Here is a 6,000-nt window from a genome sequence, read left to right on the forward strand (position 1 = left end):
TCCATCACGGGGCCCGAGAACCCGGGAGTGGATATAGTCGCCTGGGCACGTACCACATCTCTCAACAAAACACATACAGTACAACAACACCGTTTTTTCTACACTGAGAAATGACTACCCCGTAGTCATTTCTCTAATACATCTTCTAGCTGGTGACATTGAGGGCAATCCAGGAACCATCAACAAATTCACACTCCGAGCATGCTCAAAACCTATCACTTCGAGCTGACAGACAAAGGGTTCAGTTCAGTGCAATTCCTGCAAGAACTGGACCCATTACACCTGCACAACACTTGCATCCAGAGCATAATACACAAACACCTGGACCTGCTCCTTCCCCCCACCCACTAACCACCAACCCCACTCCTACTTCCTCCACACCTCCTCAGCCTAACCCACCGATCCTTCCCACACCATCCAATCCCCCAACCTCTGCCATTCCACCCAAATCTAATTCGCCCCAACCCTTATCTGCATCGTAACCTTCTCTTACCCTTTCCCCTCCACCCACACCACCACCTCCCCCCCGTGCTGCAGCACCCAACACACATCGCACACACAACATAAACATACTTCAGATAAACATAGATGACATAAACACCAATAAACAAGAACTCACACAATTAATCAAACAACAAAACATACACATTGCCATCTTACAAGAAACAAAACCATGCAGAACACAAAAAACACCTACATTTTATAATTTCACCACCATTAGAGAAAACCGGGCCGACGGTGGTGACAGTGGACTCATCACCCAGGTACACCAATCCATCAACTTTTCATATACCAAGGTGCACACAAAGTTATTTCTCCCCCACATGACACCACGACAGAAAGACAATCAATTACTGTAAAATATGCACTATTAACAAATCACACATAACAATCGTGAATACATACATTTCCTCCCAATCGTCCCCCACAGTACTACACAATTACTCTCCTCAAATACACCACATCACTAACATACCCAACATCATCCTGGGTTGTGATTTCAACCCCAAGGCGTCGGCCTGGCATGTCAACAACCCTGACACAGACCGAGGGCTGGTACTACAATCCCAAACAGATAATCTTTTCATCCTCAATAATCGCCATCAACATACCCATATCCGACTACAAGCACTCATCCTCCAATCATCCCCAGACATCACCTCTTGCTCCTCTCACCTCGACCCCACAATATCCTGGAGAGTTGTCAAAACCTTTGGCTTTGACCACTTGCCGATCATCACTAATACCGAAACCAGAATCATCCCAACTGGCCACAGCATACATACATTAATTATAAGAGAGCCAACTGTGAGGCCTTCACAACTGAAACAGAACAACACTTAGAAACATTAAACAGTACATCCATCACAAACATCAACACTGCTGTGCACACTTTTAATACAATTACTCAAACTGCAGACAAAAGACACATCCCTAGAGGCAACAGAAGAGGCACAACTCCAATTTAACAGCAGAATTTCAAGGCCTCATCAGTCAATGCACCACACTATGACACTCCCCACTACCCGGTACACAAGACACCATACAACAAATACAAAAGCTCAACACTCAGATAAGCAATAAAATATTAGAACAGCAAACACTAAATTGGAATAATTATCTCCAAACCCATGATCACAAAACAAACACCACCAAACTCTACAAAACACTAAACATCACGCTTTCCAACAGGAACACTACACAGACACCATATCCTCAAGCAAACACTCTCATCACTCACTTTTCACATGTCAGCCACCTAAACCCCCATCGCAACGACCGGCATGTCATCTGATACAAGAGACAGTTCCCCATAGGCCTAGACTTCTCACCTTTCACTTATTACCAGACGAAGCACATCATTAGCAACCTTAAGCTGTCATCTACGCAACATACACCTTAAACACCTTGGACCACAAGGCATACACTCACTCACCAACATATCAAACTACAGCTACTCACACAACATAATGACCAACATCTGGAAGCATGGCACTATCATCATTATCCCCAAACCCAACAAAGATCCCACATTACCTTCCTCACACCGCTCCCCATCACACTCCTCTTCACCCTCTCCAAAGTCACTGAACGACTGATATTACGACTGCTTACACCTCACATCCTACTAGCCCCATCACAGTATGGTTTTAGGCTGCTACACACCACAAACACTCTTCTTACAGACCTTACACAGAGAGTTTTTGATGGCATCAATTCAGCTAGGCCACCACGCAGAACACTCCTAGTCACACAAGACATTAGCAAAACTTTTAATGCCGTCCCCTGCCACAACCTCACAAACAAAATATGCTATACAAACATGCACAGTAACACAAAAAGATGGCTGGCAAACTATTTATCAGGCAGTTGTGCACATATAACATTTGCTGGTCAGTCATGGAACATCGGAAACTTCACAAACGGCGTCCCCCAAGGATCTGTTTTGTCCCCGACGCTCTTTAACCTGTACATACACGACACACCCACCCACCACAAATACACATAGCTTCCTATGTGGACGACATAACACATGTACACACCAAAACACAAACACAGCCACAAACATCCTCTAACCTTACCTCAACACACTACATGAATGGTTCACCACAAACAAGCTTAAAATAACCCTTCTCACAAACTGTACAATAGAACACAGTCACATTCCACACCTCACCATAAAAAAAAATACTTTACCACACACACACACACACACACACACACACACACACACACACACCAAACCCTTGGTGTAACATACAATACATCAATGTCATTTAAACAACACATCTCAAATATTAAAGATAAATTAACACCAAGATTCAATGCCTTAAGGTCACTTGCCAATACAACATTCAGACACAACAAAGAAACCACCACCACAGTATACAAACAATATATATATTCAGCGATGATTTATGCAAGCCCTGATTGGGCTCCTAACCTCACTAAAACACACTATAACACTCTGCAGACCATACAGAACAAGGCCCTAAAAATAATCACAGGCTGTACAGCTACTATATCCACAGTCCATGTACACCAAGAAACTGTAGTCCTCAAAGTCAAGGATCATCTAGACAGGAGAGGCACAAAGGTTCTCGTGCAGCCTCCACAAACCCTCAACATCCATTACACTACATGCAAGCATATCCACACACACCAAGGAACATCAGAACAATAACCAGCACATGATAGGCTACCATACACAAATTCTGTCATCTGTCCCCCTCACCCACCTCAAACCAGCTTCCAGAAGCATATCACTACTCAAATCACTTGCTGCTCCATTCAGTCACTTAACCCACCCCGTCCTGACTGACTTTCCACCATTGACTCCTCCCAATCCCAACCAATTTTGGATTTTTTTTTTTTTTTTTTGGCTCAAATCGCCGCTTTTGGTGAGAAACATAAAAAATTCATAGAGAAATCACTCACCTGAGGTGTAAAATACTCGATACAGGTAGAAGTACTCCTTACCTTACTGGGTTTTCCATCAGGCTGGCTCCTAAGAAAACAAGTTCTGTGGGAGGGTAACTATTCCACACCACTCATAAACGGTATTTATTTATTTATTTGGTACGAGTTTATATGTAGTATGAGAGTATATTGGTTTTCAAACAGTAATATAGGCAATATAAGCATTGTTTCACTCACTAACACATCAACATACCTGACCTTTTTTGGCGACATTACCTGATCATCATTTCTGACTGTTTCTTCCTCTAATGCTGCATAAACTTTGTCCTCCACATTGTCATCGATTGGGGAATAACTCTGGCCCTGAATGTCTTTATTGGCCAGGTCACTGGTAACAGGTGAATTGCCGAGACAATGGCGTGTGGGGGGGGGGCAGGTCATGCTGGGTAAGGCATTGTCCCTGCCTGGCATCTTGTAGAGGAAGGTGTCCTGTGTATACGTACTAAAAATAATGTGTGAAAATTGAACATTGTGCAAATTATGAACCTTGCAATTGCACAACTTACAGGTATGTCTATGGGTCTAGCTGTGACAAAATGTTGTGACGTACCCATACGTCGATGGGACACCTCAGGTTAAAGGCAACACACAGCTACATGCATGGCCTCCTGATGTCCACCCTTCTGAATCCTATCTCCCTTGTGAGGACAGGGCCCATCTGGTCAGGCTGAGATGTGGGCATCATTCAGCCCTCTTGAGTTATCAGAAGTGGCTGGATGACCCCGTCGCTGATGCCTGTCCAGAATGCAATGCAGCACCCCATACTATTAAGCACATTATGGAAGACTGCATTGTACACAATCACCTGCGCCAACAACACAACATACACCCCTTGAGAGCTCAGTGGGAAAGCCCAGTCTTGGCCATGGCCTTCCTTAGGGACTCGGGGTTGTTCTGCCAGACTGCCTAGCCCACCGCATGCCAGTGCCATTTTAAAACAGTTTGACATAATCCTGCAGCCATCGCCAGTGCCATTTTAAAATGGTCTGACATAATGCCGCAGCCAGTGCCAGTGCCGTTTTAAAGCGGTCTAAAGTAAAAAACTTCACTGTGACTGCATTTTTCAAGATTCGCGGGTAAAAATTGGCAGGCATGTAAGGTAACTGTTCCTCTACCTTCCCCCAGGCTGTCAAGGCCATACTCTCACTCACTCCCCCCCTCACACTCGCTCTGCCTCACTCTGCCTGTGTCACCCAGTGCTGTACATAATGAAGGCATTTTGTAAATATTTTCATGTAAGTGTAAGTTGTAAACATTTTCCTGTACTTGTAAGGACTATATAGGGAAATCAAGTTGTAATTACCTTCTTGTAAGTGTCAGGACTGTAGATAATGAAGTCAAATTGTACCTATCTTCAAGTAAGTGTAGGATAATGCATTCACAGTGAGAAAGACTCGCACATTGTGACAGATGCTGAAGTAATAAGTGATCAGAAAAGTGTACTGAACATTGCTATACTTTCCCTGCATAAATACCTAAAGTATACCTTACATAGAAAACGGCTTTCTCTCACGTAAGTGGTGAGCGTGAGAGAGCGGCTATACCTGTACACAAGTATGCAGGACTCAATAAAACTACTTTCCGAGCCTCATTGAGCATTTTAAATGGCGAAATTCGTTGTTTCTACATCAAAATCTATCATTTTAGCCAAAAATAAAAGGTCGAAAAATGGCCGGCACTGGGGTGACCCACAGGGCTAAAAATAGCTGGCACCCGGCAGGCTAGGGAACAACTACTACTACTACTACTACCACCCATGCTGACCTGCAGACCTCATATGAGGAACAATGAAGGTCTGCACGTGACAAGCATCATCCTTCATATGAGGTACATTTTACATTGGCTGTCCAAACTGTATATCGATGGGGTAATAAAGGTGATACAAGGTAGGGCAGTGGATGTTAGAGCAACTGTAATAAGAGAAGGCAGTGGTTGGAAACTCCCTATACTGATGTTTGTAGATTATATTCTATTGTTAAGTGAAGACGAAGGGGAACTGGAAGGCTTGATGAATGAGTTTGGGTGTGTTTGTGTAAGAAACGGAATCTAAAGGTGAATGTAGGGAGTTATGGTCTTTGAGCAAAATGAAGTCAATGGATGTTCAATGAGGCTGGATGAAGAGGATATAGAAAATGTGAGTGCATTTATGTACTTCGGAAGTGTGATGATTAAAGATGAAGTTTAGAGGGTGATGTGCTTGAATGGGTACAACAGGGAAGAAAGGTTGCTGGTTCTTTGAAAGAAGTGATACAGAACAGAGAAAAGAGCATAGAAGTAAAAGTCACTATATGACAGTATTGTGATACCGACTCTAACATATGGAAGTAATGCTTGGACCTTGTTGGATGGACACAAGTCAAGAGTGAGAGCAGTGGAAATGAGTTATTTGACAAGAGCATGTGGACTTTCATGGAGAGACAGACTGAAAAATGAGGAAGTGAAGGAGCGCTGTGGTGTGAATGTGGATGTGATAGAAACCGATAGGAGAAATACACTGAGGTGGTTTGGACGTGTGGAGAG

Source organism: Coenobita brevimanus, chromosome 27, assembly GCF_032717465.1.
Source record: "Coenobita brevimanus isolate Jiangsu-jjx chromosome 27, ASM3271746v2, whole genome shotgun sequence".
Classification (NCBI taxonomy): Eukaryota; Metazoa; Arthropoda; class Malacostraca; order Decapoda; family Coenobitidae; genus Coenobita; species Coenobita brevimanus.